We start from the raw sequence: 13,423 nt of genomic DNA on the forward strand, positions 1-13,423 counted from the left end.
AGAAGCACTTGTCTTGGATATACCAACAGAAGTACTCAAATCCTGCATAGATTATAAATGCAGTAGACTTTTTTGCCAAGTATTGCACCACCACCCCACTGCTGCGCCAAAACAGGTTCTTATATAAAAGTACAAGTCACTAATAGCAAAAAACTTAACCCTGAATTCCTACTCTGAGTATCAGGTTCAATCACAATGCTGCCGTATCTCTCCTGCATGTTCCCTATGTATTGCTTGTTTACTCCTCTCCCGCCCTACTTCCCACTTCTAATCCAATAATTTCAAGTCTCATTCAAGTCTCCTATCCATTTCCACCTGACCTGCTGTGCAGAAAAGAAACACCACACTGTATGGGCAGGCACTGCTGGGTAAGCTTACTGAAAAAGCCACCACTGCGCAGTCCTCCAGCTGCCAAAAGGGCATGGCTAAAACCTCTCAGCGCTGGACGGGCCTGTTAGACACACTCCGTATCTTTTGACATGTCTCCAATACCTGAGCTTAGCTATAGAATTTCATAAAATTGTAATTGGTGTCAGAAGGGACCTTAAAGATCATACAGTTCCAACCTCCTGCCATGGGCAGGGACACCTCCCACTGGACCAGGCTGCCCAGCACCCCGTCCAACCTGGCCTTGAACACCTCCAGGGATGGGGCAGCCGCAGCTTCCCTGGGAAACCTGTGCCAGGGCCTTACTACCCTTACAGGAAAGTGTATCTTCCCAATAGCCCATTTATTCTCCCCTCTTTCAGCTTAAAATTGCTACTTCTCATCCTCTCTCTGCACTCTCCGATGAGGAGCCCCTCCCCAGCTTGCTTGGAGCCACTTTCAGTACTGAAGGCTGCTCTAAGGTCTCCCAAAAGCCTTCTCTTCTCCAGGCTGAACAACCCCAACTCTCTGTTGTCATAGGGGAGGTGCTCCAGCCCTCAGATCATCTCTGGACATGCACAGCCTCAGACAGTCCCATCACATGGCACAGAGTGGCTCCCCTGCCCAAAAAGCCTGACCATGAGCAGCAGCTGCTGGAGGTAGTGGACCTGCAGCCTCTGAATAACCTACATGATGAGACAAGCTGGTCACTTGGTTCAGAAGTAACTCAAGGAGGCCAGCACGCATTAATTTTTCAGGAAATCAATGAAAGCATGCTCATACATATGTCTGGGGAATGGTATCAACATGGATACACCAGTCATCACTGAAGAAAGCAGCTCTGGCAGCTGCAGGAGGGGGACTACTGCTCACAGCCAAGTCCCCGATGTCACAAATGCCACTGCTGAAAGGCACTATGCACACGTAAGCCAATATCTTGTGAGCTCCCACACCTACCTCAGGGACTTGGCTCAGTACAGAGGCTGCTATATTTTTCTCCTGATAGAGAACTGGCTTTAATACACAAACAGAAGAAAAAAAAACGCTAATGAACACACTTCTCCTCACATTTCTGACTGGCTTTTCCTACTTATTAGTGGTATTACCTTCAAGCAAGCAATCATTAAGTAAATACATCTCAAAGAAAAGTCATTTCAAGTACAGATTTCTTCCACTAAATTCCCTGGAGTGCCCACTCTGTAGCCCTTGGGCAAAATCCAGCATGAATTTATCTCAAGAAGAGGCCAATGCTCATTAATCAAGCGAAGGCTTGGCTGAAATCTTCACAAGCGTCTGCACAGAACACCGTCACCTTGTTGTAATTGATCTAGGTACTCTGTGATGCCAAAAGCCAAAAAGCTGCCAGAGACCATTATTTTACAGCGGGAAAGCCAGTAAAGAGAACAAGGAAAGTAATTAAAAAATGTATTTCTCAAGCTCATTGGACACAGATCAAAATTAAAACACGGAATGAATAACCAAAATAAATGTGACAAGTAGCAGAAATATATATGATTCAGCTGGTGAAAGAAAAAGCTGCAAGTAGACTCTCACAAGTTTTTAGGAGGGGAGGAAGAGGTCCCCAGGGCAATCCTCATGGGAATTCTTTGACTCTGCGAAGTGGGAGGGTTCATCTCACTAACGGTTGAAAAACTTGCCCTTCTACCTAGAAAAGCTGGAAGATCCCCAGAAAACCAAGCAAGTTCTACAAACTCTGCATAAACACCCATGCAGATGGCCAAGCACTATTCTTTACGCCCTTGTTGGTGCTCATTCCATGCCAATTGCACACTCTCTGCCCTGACCTCTGCTTTGTTCTGGAGGTAGCCTTTGAAGTGCAAGATTCTGGCTGGGGAAATGGCCTGGGGACCGGACAGCCTGGGGGTGTATTACCTGTTCTCCATGCCGCCTCCTTCCAGCACATGCAGAAGATGATGTGAATCTTGCCAGCTCCAGCCCCACCCGGATCCTGGAGACAGCCCCAATCTGATCCCAAGCCCCTAGCCTCGTCATTTGGTTAAAGAGTATTAGAAAGCTCTATCAGCAGTGGATTGACAGGCAACCATCTCCAGTAGAACAGAAAACAAACTGGAGTAGTTGGACAGTAACTTATCTGCACCACAGCCTCAGCTGCACATCATAAGAGGCAGTCACAGAAGGACAACACAGAGGCATCTCCCCCTGTTCAAGCTCTGAAGGAGGGCTTCCATCTCTATTTGCTGGTGCAATCAAAAAGAGTTACTACATCTATCTACACACATCTGTCTTTGTCCCAAGGAGAACATCATGGCTAGAGCAGCACTACCACAAAAACGGGTAAAACTCTCTGTTTGAAACCAAGCTGAAGACTGATGCTTGTTTCCTATACAGAAACAAGAAAAAAAGCTCTGTGGCAGCAGACTCACCAGTCATCACCACTCAGCTGCTGAATGTAACTTCCACTGTGCCCTAAGAATCAGTCAAGATAAAGGGCCCTCAATTTTTTAACTTTAAAGTCCAACTCTTCTATTGGAGATCTGGATAAAGCTTTGTGCACCTGAAAGTTTGCCTGTTTCTCATCTATACTAGCTGATCAAAGAGCCTATATTACACCTGCAAGAAAATTCTGATTTGCCAGGTTAAAGGGAAGTTTCTCCTGAACTGAACCTGAGTAACACCCAGCTACAAAACACAAGATCCCAGGTTTGGTGACATTCAGCAGTTTTATTTATAATTTACACATAATTTTCTATGCCAAAAAAGATTCAGTGCTTTAAAAAGTCTGTTTGATTGTCATTCCATTGACTTTTCTCCTTTCTACAGCAGCTTTGTAATATCTACTCAACATTTTATAAACAGAACCAATAATGAAGAACACTAAAATAGTGCTTTGATAGGACTTACCAATTTTGAATCACCACTTGCAGATTCACTGCCTTGAGTGTCACACTTGCCCCATCTTGCTCCAGAACAACATATACTAAAGGAGCACCAGCCCAAAGATACCTGAGCAAGGGGCAAGGGAGGTCCAGGGGTGGCAGCTGGGTTCAAACAAGATCCCAGAGCACAGGAGAACCCACAGCAATGAGGTGGGTTGGAGACAAAACTGAGAAATTAGGATCAGATGCAGTGCCAGAACAGCCACGGCAAGGCTGTGGTGGGACTGGAGACCAACACTGCTACAACCTCCTTTGAGAAAAGAGCAACTCCCCCAGGCTGAGCTTATATGGGGCTCCTGGGTCCACAGGCAGGTGGTGTGGGTCAGGGAAGCCAGGTGAGGCTGGTCAGGGCAATTAAAGCCTATCAGTGCACTCTGAGCCACGACAGATGCCTTTGGTAGGCTTAGTTTTGTTACATAAAACTTAATACGTCAAAGACAGCCCATTAAGTCATAAACAACAAAAGAAAGCCCCAAATAATCAACTCCCATTACAATATTGTGACATACAATGCCTCCCCACTACTTCTGGGATTCAAATTTCCAAGGGAAATCCAGCTTCCTTCATTGTATGAGAACAGAAATAAAAAGACTGGATAAATATATAAATAAAAAGACTGAATTATGAAGTAAAATTTCAGGACAAATCTTCCACTGGTGTCAGCCCCTTTTCCAAATACTTCCCCACCTCTGCCTCTCGCCATCTCTGCAGGGGACAGGATTCAGGCTGGAGAGCATACACGGTGTAGAACCAAGGTTACCCTAAAAAAAGACAAAAGCCTGCAGAACTGGAATTCTACTGCTATATCCATGAGAAAATACAGAGCAAGAAAAGACTTCCAAAACCGGGCTTAATGTAATTTCAGCAGAAATTCTTATATTATCTCTGACAAATCCTTCTTGACAAGAAGTGCTAGATAAAGCCCTCCAGAATCACCTCTGGATTAGCCCAACTTTGAGATCTGGGAACCTGGGACTACTACAAATCAGCATTTCATCTCCCTGGGGGAGCACGTCCAATGGAGCACACAAAGATGTCACTACATTACTGATACGTCCTTGCTATAAACCAGTTAAATTTTCATTTAAAATTGGATCAAAACCTGTGTTTCCATAAAGGAAAACATTATGTGAATGTTTTACAGAAATGTGAAATAATCACAAAATTTTCACAGATACAGTATTAACAAAAATTCCCTGCCAGCAGCAGAATATACTTTAACTTCATGATTTGTATAAACCGTGAATTATGAGATGTAAATTACATTGCTACTGAAAAAAGAACTGTATTCAACAGAATATTTTCTGACTATACTATTATTACGGTTAACAACTTTCAGACAGTTTTAGTAATGATTATTTAACGTTCCTGTGGTCAAGTAAAATGAAGATGAATGTTTTTTACATATATAATTTTAAATTAATTTTAGATGACAGAGGTTACTGTCTTGTTATTCCATAACTGCCAACTTTTTGCTTTATAGTTTGTTTTCACCAGTGATCTCAAATTATATTCTCTTTGACTTTGATACCTTTCTTAGAAAGCCGGTTAGTTGCACAGAGGGATTGCCTGGTACCATCTTCTTGGCATATTTCACACACTCATTTCCTGAATATCACCTTTTGGTCTACTTTTTTTCTCTTCTGGCCACATCGAGCAGCTCAGGCTTTTGACGACGAAAATACTTTGGTTCAACTGAAGTCTCTTAACGCAATATGGAAGTAACTGGATAAGCAGGAGGTGACTAGATGATCAAAGGCCCCTTTGGCTGTAAGTGTTATGAAACTTTTTTGATGTTAGCCTGTTTCTTCCGGCCCACATTCAGACCAATACAGTCTTTTATTTTTCACCAGATGTTTCTTCTATTCCTTCTGGCAGATGATAGGAACAGATCCAAGAACCTCCAGGGTATATTCCTTTTTATCTCTATAAGCTGGAAAGAAAGTATCTACATGTTTCACTCCAGTTGTTCACACTGTATTATAAATTCATAGTGTTGGTGATGGTGGCTGCTGAACTGGAGAAGGTACACAACCAGATAAGAAGTTAGTATGGGCGGGTGACATAGCAAAGACAAAATTAATGTTAGATCAAAGACTCTGAAAGAGTAACCCCTAAATTAATCCAAAACATTTGTTATCAGATCATATTTCCATACATATCTCTCAGAAGGGCTTGCCCCCACAGTTTCCGAAGCATTATGTTGTTTTCAGAACCAGAATGGCAGCAGTGGTAAAATAGCTGTATATAAACTCATTACATGTTTAAATCAAGCCTTTAATCATCTGTGTTTTGCTAATTTTCTGACAGACTCATATTATTCCATGTATCAGATTCTGGATTACTGCTTCTCTCTTCTTCTATTCATAACACTGTCACGTACTGACAGTCCAGGAAAGTTACAGCTCCTTTACTCGAACTACACTTTGGCGTTCTTCTTACATTTATAGGCTAGTCCTAACTAGTTTCTCCCCGATTAACATAAACAGTCTTTCAAACATGCTGCTATCAGATTCCCAGCATTAATTAGAGAAATATTCTTCAGATATGGATTTAATTTGCATCAATGCATTCCACAGCAACTGTACCTTCCCAATTATTTCATGTTGAGAAGCCTTAGCGTAAGTCACAGAAAACTGAGTATTCTGAGATCTGCTCTGCTGCTCCTAAAACCTGTTTAAACCTCGTGCTATTAAGCAAAGGAAAGATCTCAATGTCACTTTTTCATCACGGGTCAACATATGACTAAGCTGTATGTTTACACTGATAATAGCTGTATTACAAATATTTACATGGATTATATAGTTAGCAGTAAGGCGTAAGCAGTGCTATCCATATGCGTCACTCCTGTGCTAAGTGTACACGGGATATAAAAATGATGGTTTTGTTTATTTCTTCCTTATTTTCTTTCCAAGTCCTGAATTCTCTTTCTAATCAGGCCGGCCGTGACTAGGAAACAGAACCTATACTGTTAAGAGTTGCTTAAATGGAAAGGGATATTGTTTTACATGAACTCAACCAGCCTTTTGTTTGCCAGCCTTTCAGCCAAACGAAATTGCTATTCTTACTCCAAAATATCTTCCATGTTGAGGAAAGCTGAGTAATCACACATATGGGACATGTATAAGCAAAGATAAAGAAATACATTTCATCAGCTTCTGATTTTTTTCCATAAAGAAGTTGTAATTTGTAAACAGTATTTCTCATCTTATTCAATTTTATCGATATGAAAAATGAACATTCAGACAAAAAAAAGTAAAAGAAATCCATGAAGGAAGTGCTAGTGTGAGATTAAAGAGAACAGCGAGTGTTTGGGGTTTTAGGTTTTTATGTGTTTCCTTTTTTCTAACCAGCTATTTATGTATAAAATAATATTTTTTTAAGTAGAAAATAATCCATATAAAATAATCCAGACAATCTAGTGAGTGGGGGGAGGTAAAGCAGCAAAATTTGTGTAGAAGAATTAAAAACCAAATTTTAAGGACTCAATGTGTATCAAATCCCACAGTTGGGTAAAAAGTACAAGAACCATGGGGAGGGGGGATGTAATCTATCTACATATGTGACCCATTAATTTTAGCATCTGAACACCTCATTGATTTACTCATTGCCTCCCATTGTTCCTGTGACTTCTGTTATCCCTGCCATATCAATCAGGACCTGAGAAAATAGTAATAAGCGATTGTTCAGGTTGACCCAGGAATTGAACTAGGAATCCAGATCTTCTAGGTCATAGAAGAGAACAGCAGCCTCAGGACTTCTACATCCAGTAATAAGATCTGCACCTGTACTTCGGCAATATATACAGCATCGTTAAGAATTACGGACTGGAATGGTGATTTTATGAAAGTGGAGTACACTATTACAGAAAATGGTGCCAATTACAGAAAACCTGGTGTATGTTGGAAAATCTGTAAGTCTAGCCATTCATAACTCTCACACACATCCTGTGATTTCTATGAATTATGATGATTAGAATTAATTGAGGTAACATATCTAAATATGCCAGAAATAAAGAGCTTAAGATAATGTATCTAAATGGTGGCACAAACTGAATCTGCCCTCCTCTTTTGGCTTCTGTCCCTTCTTGGAAGAGAAGACTCTGCTGAAGTTGCTTGTTTTGGCAAAGTCTTCTCCTTTAACTTGATCTCCACCCTATTTCTAGGAATTCAGCCTTTCATGCCTGCCAGTCTGCTGAGCTGTGTGCTGATTTTGGAAGGGCAGAATACAATTTTCTTATAAATTCTATGACATACGTGTATAAATTGCCAAAATGTTCTATGAAACCTAAATGCCACATAAATGATGGCAAGACAGGCCATTTACATGTAGCTCTGGCTATGGGTTTTGTATGATTCATTTCTAGTTACACATTTGCACCACCAGCCTGCTGACATTTCTATGATAACCTATTATTTTAGGCATTTATAATTTGCTCAAAGTATTCATAGCATCATAGAATGGTTTGGGTTGGAAGGGACCTCAGAGCCCATCCAGCTCCAACCCCCCCGCGTTGGGCAGGGACAACTCCCACCCAATCAGGCTGCTCCAAGCCCCATCCAACCTGGCCTTGAACACCTCCAGGGATGGGACAGCCACAACTTCTCTGGGTAACCTGTGCCAGAGCCTCACCATCCTCACAGGAAAACATTTCTTCCTGAGATCTCAGCTAAATCTCCCCTCTTTCAGCTTAAAACAGTTCCCCCCCATGCTATCCCTCAACTCCCTAATCAGGAGCCCTTCCTCAGCTTTCCTGGAGCCCCTTTCAGTACTGGAAGCTGCTCTAAGGTCTCCTGGAGCCTCCTCTTCTCTAGGCTGAACACTCCATCTCTCAGCTTGTCCTCACAGGGAATTTGCTCCAGCCCTCAGAACATCTTTGTGGCCTCCTCTGGACTCGCTCTAACAGCTCCATGTCCTTCCTGTGCTGAGGACTCCAGAACTGGATTGAGGGCTCCAGGTAGGGTCTCACCAGAGCAGAGCAGAGGAGCACAATCCCCTCCTTCACCCTCCTGGTCCCATTTCTGATGCAGACCAGGATATGGTTGGCTTCCTGAGCTGTATTCCTTGCTGAATATTAGTAACGAAGCCCCAGCCTAGATATCTGTATGGAATTTGGGGAATAACACTTAACACCAGCGACCAGCGCTGCACACAAGTAGAACTTGGGTTCATCTGGATGCCTGTAATGCTTGAAAAACGTGAAAGCGGTGGAACTATTAAACTTTTAAGCTATTAAACTTACAGAACTCGCTGCTGGTTTGCATGTGCATCCAGACATTCCCAAAGAGAACCTCATTACGCATTTTAATGGTGAGTGTTACCAGGAACCAATATTTCCACAGACTTTATTAGAATAAACACAATTTCAAAGCCTTCGAGCGGGGAAGCCGGGCTCCTTTCATCACCCGGAGACGACATTTGACCACAAAGCACTCGCCGAAGTGTTTCCCTTACGATGTTCTGTGCTGTTCCCCGCCCTCAACCTCCCACCCGCATCTGTATTGGGCTCAGCTCCCGCCCCACGGTCCAAACAGCGCAGAGAACGCTCCGGAAGCCACGCCCCCCGCGTATGACCACGCCCATCCATTCCTGTGGCCAACTCCCACCCCCTCGTCTGGTCACGCCCCAACCGCCTGGCCACGCCCACCCCTCTGAGGCGCACGCGCTCTTGGGGGCGGGGCTTGACACCACCTCCCTCGCCGCTGATTGGCTTGGGGCGGGTCACGTGGTGCGGCGCGAGGTCCGGGCCGTCGCCGCTGCCGCCGGGCGCTGGAGGCTGTGAGTGCCGGGCGGGGAGGGGAGCGGTTGGTGCCTCGCACGCAGAGCGCCCCCAGCCGTGCTCTTAGCCCCGCCCCTTAGCCCCGCCCCTCAGCGCCGCCCCTCAGCGCCGTCCCTCAGCCCCCTCCCCGCCGCAGGGCTCGCAGTGCGGGGCACCGAGGGGAAGGGCACAAATACCGCATAACTCCTCTTCCCTTCCGTTTCTGCAGCGCTCCGCTCTCGCGAAGGCAGGAGGAGGCGGAGCCCGAGAGGGAGCGGCTTGGCCGACCCTTGGGCGCGTCCGTTATCGACGAGCTCTGCCCGTGCGGGCACGCCCGGCTGTGCTGCTGCCTGTCCTGATCGCTGCTTCGCATGTACTGGGTCTGCTGCACGTGTACTGGACCGTGCTTCGGTCCTTGGCACTGCTTCATATGCCGGGTGCCACTGCTTCATGCCTAGTGGGCGCTGCTTGATGTAAACTGGGTGTTGCTGTATGTCCTGGGCTTTGCTTCACATATAGTGAGCTCTGCTTCATGTTCTGGGCTCTGCCTCACGTATAGTGAGCTCTGCTTCATGTTCTGGGCTCTGCCTCACATGTAGTGAGCTCTGCTTCATGTTCTGGGTTCTGCCTCACGTATAGTGAGCTCTGCTTCATGTTCTGGGCTCTGCCTCACGTATAGTGAGCTCTGCTTCATGTTCTGGGCTCTGCCTCGCATATAGTGAGCTCTGCTTCATGTTCTGGGCTCTGTCTCACATATAGTGAGCTCTGCTTCATGTTCTGGGCTCTGTCTCGCATATAGTGAGCACTGCTTCATGTTCTGGGCTCTGTCTCACATATAGTGAGCTCTGCTTCATGTTCTGGGCTCTGCCTCACGTATAGTGAGCTCTGCTTCATGTTCTGGGCTCTGCCTCGCATATAGTGAGCTCTGCTTCATGTTCTGGGCTCTGCCTCGCATATAGTGAGCTCTGCTTCATGTTCTGGGCTCTGTCTCACATATAGTGAGCTCTGCTTCATGTTCTGGGCTCTGTCTCGCATATAGTGAGCACTGCTTCATGTTCTGGGCTCTGCCTCACATATAGTGAGCTCTGCTTTATGTTCTGGGCTCTGTCTCACATATAGTGAGCTCTGCTTCATGTTCTGGGCTCTGTCTCGCATATAGTGAGCTCTGCTTCATGTTCTGGTCTCTGCTTCGCGTATACCAGGTGCTGCTTTGCATATACAGGGCACTCCTGTGCACATACTGGGCTCTGCTTGGGTCCCTGGCACTGCTTCATATATACTGAGTGCTGCTTTATGCACTGGGCACTGGTTCATGTACTTCACGCACTGGGTTATTCTTCACACACTAGGCGCAACTTCTTGCTTACTGGGCGCTGCTGGACGTAAACTGGGTGTTGCTTCATGCACTGGTTGCTGCTTCACGTGTAATGGGTTCTGCTTCATGTCCTGGGTGCCACTTCATACAGTGGGCTCTGCTTTGCATATACAGGGTGCTGTTGCGCATTTACTGGGCACCGCTTCAGTCCTTGGCACTGCTTCACATATACTGGGTGCCTCTTTATGCACTGGGCACTGCTTCACACGCACATACCGGGCGCTGCCTCATGTACTTCATGTACTGGGTTATCCTTCACACACTGGGTGTTGCTTCATGCACTGGGTACTGCTTCACATACAGTGATTTCTGCTTTCTGTCCTGGGTGCCGCTTCACATACAGTGGGTTCTGCTTTGCATATACCGGGTGCTGCTGCGTGTGTGCTGGGCACTGCTTCAGTCCCTGGCACTGCTTCGTGTATACTGGATTGTTCTTCATGCACTGGGCACTGCTTTGTGTACTTCAGACACTGGGTTATCCTTCACACACTAGGCATTGCTTCATGCATTAGGCGTTACTTCGTGTACTGGGTGCTGCTTCACAAGTCGTGTGGCTTCAGTATTCTTCTTTTTTATTTATTCTGTTTCCCTACAGCAATATTTTTACAGATTATGTAAATAATCAACTGGGTTTTTTTTACATTCTGACCAGAACTATCTCCCTTTCTTTCTTTGTTAAAACGATAAAGAAAACCCCCCTCAAACCTGCAAATAACTTGTGCCTCAAGCAATGGAAAAGCAGTGACAAATGTATCTCAACTATGTTTGTAAACTCTCTTACATTTGTGTAAATACCAGTGTTTAAGTAATTTGAGTGTTTATAAAACGTGTTTGCTGACACCCAAGTTGGTTTTATTTCCTGAGATAGTGCAGTGATGTTTTTCTTGAAGCTGCGTTTTGCTAGCTCAAAGAGATTTGAGGTCTTGATGAGACTTAATATAACACCAGTTCTAGGAAGTGTATATTTCTAAATTTTCTGTATTTTTAACCAATACTACTTAAGATTGATTTTATTAGAAAATAAGGTTCCTGTCCTTCCTTTCTCCTACAAACTTCAGAAAAACTTTCTCTAGAAGCAACACAAACTAACGAATGCTAAACTTCTAAAAGGTTTGTGCTTCGCACTTGTGGAGTCAGAGAAGCATTTGTTGCTTCATTGTATTTATATTCCAAAGTTCTTGAGGTAGATCATGGAGGATGCTTTCATGGTACAAGCACTCAGTTTTAAACTGCAAACAAGTAAAAAGCTCCCAAGACTTCTGACCCTGATTAATGTAGTTAAACATCTGTGAAGTTAAAAATCTTAACTGTGGTCTAATCTCTAGTTCACCATTGTTCTGTTGTGGTTTTATTTTTCCAGACTCTGACATTGTCTCACCTTTGCCATTAGAATGATAAAACTATAAATATTTATCATTATTTTACTTCTGTAACTTGAATTATGTGTAGATGCATCATAGCATTTTGAGAGGTAGCTACCCTCTGTTATGAGATGGGGGTATTAAGAATATTTATCAGACCTTTGCTTGTCCTTTCTACAAAACTGAGAAGGGATTATCTCCCCTCAAAATGTTACAGTAAAGTAATTCTGATTAACCGATCACAGAGGTTTCAGCAAGAGCTGGTGCCTCAAAGAAAATATCTATTGATAAGTTCCTTTTTTTTCAAGCTTGGTCAAAAATGATTTTTTTTAGTTTCTGATTATATGTGTTACAGGAGTTTAGAGGTAGAGAAAACTCTATGTTGCTTTTAGGTTTTTCTGAGCAAAAAGAGAAAAAAAGCGGTGGTAACATATTGCTGTTCTGGCTCCTGTATAGATCATGAACCGATTTTTTTTCAATGCAGGTATACTTTGTAATTTCTAAGTAAAACTGCTAAAATGTAGACTTTCATAAGTGTAAATTATAAAAATCTATAAAGGTTCCTGCTTTTTCTGTCCGTTCTACACTAAAATGACTTACTGCTTTGGCAATTGCAGCAGAATGTTTATTATATAAAACTTACATAATCAAAAAACCTCGCCTTTTGACAGTGTATTTATAATCAGCTTCTTGACTAGAATAAGCTATAAATGTGAAAAAGCTTTTTATTAGGTTGTTCCATTTCAGGAGCTGATTTACATTGCATGATGAAAAGACTGATGCAATCTTTGTCTCCAGAGAGGAAATAAAGAGTATTGGTAGTGCATGTGTCACAAGTAAATCCTCTTCGACGGAGATCAGGTCTTGTTTTTGAGGCATATGAACAAACCATCTCCACAGTGGCTGCTCCATTACAAAGATAATGGAGAAACTGAAAGATCATGAAGGAATGAGTTTAGTGGTAGATTAGTCACATAATTAATGTCTTTTCAATAATTTTCTGGATCACAATGTACTGAAGTTTTCAGTAATTGTTCTGATTTTTTACAAACGGAGGTTTTGAAGGTTTTGCTACATCACGTTTCTCATATTGCTACTACAGGATATTTTGAGGGTTTTTTTAAACTTTTATAATGTATTTCTCTTCTTGCAACTTGGGATTGCTGGTTTGTTCAGATTCTGGCTGCTTAAGTCACCACTGTGTAATGCCTCACGTGTAAATTGCCTGCAGTTCATCCATCATACCAGTTTGAGGGTCAGGCTAGTCTTCCAACCCGTGCTTAGCCAACTGCGGGTTGGTTTGGAAGGATGGTTTGGACAATCAGATTGACAACTGCTAGGATTAAAACTTTCATGTTTGTGTTTCCCTGGGAGTGACCTAAGGAAGCATATTGGTTCTACGTGCTGAGTCCTTATGTGGTGTAAGGAAGTGTTGCTTGTTATGGCTTCAGTGTCAGTGTAGCCAGCTGAATAATTTGAAGAGTTTGAGTTAGAAGTGGATTCCATGTACACTTCAGAACACAATTTTCAGTTTTAAATTGAAGTTGTTAGCTTAAATGCTTATTTCTTAAGGACTTCTTTTTAGTACTACTTAAGATTAAAGACCTGTAAAATACTTTCAGTTTTCATGCTAAAGCAGACATAA

At 43.4% G+C, this 13,423-nt stretch overlaps 1 protein-coding gene across 1 annotated transcript in view; it reads left to right on the forward strand.

The window, feature by feature from the left end:
• The first annotated feature begins 9,002 nt into the window (after positions 1–9,002).
• RHBDD1 (rhomboid domain containing 1) overlaps positions 9,003–13,423 on the forward strand; it is a 37,365-nt gene continuing 32,944 nt past the window's right edge. Inside the window, exon 1 of the mRNA XM_054074610.1 lies at positions 9,003–9,062. The gene's annotated coding sequence lies outside the window, so the exon portion shown is untranslated. The remainder of the gene's footprint in view (positions 9,063–13,423) is intronic.

The sequence above is a fragment of the Cuculus canorus genome, chromosome 9, assembly GCF_017976375.1.
Source record: "Cuculus canorus isolate bCucCan1 chromosome 9, bCucCan1.pri, whole genome shotgun sequence".
Classification (NCBI taxonomy): Eukaryota; Metazoa; Chordata; class Aves; order Cuculiformes; family Cuculidae; genus Cuculus; species Cuculus canorus.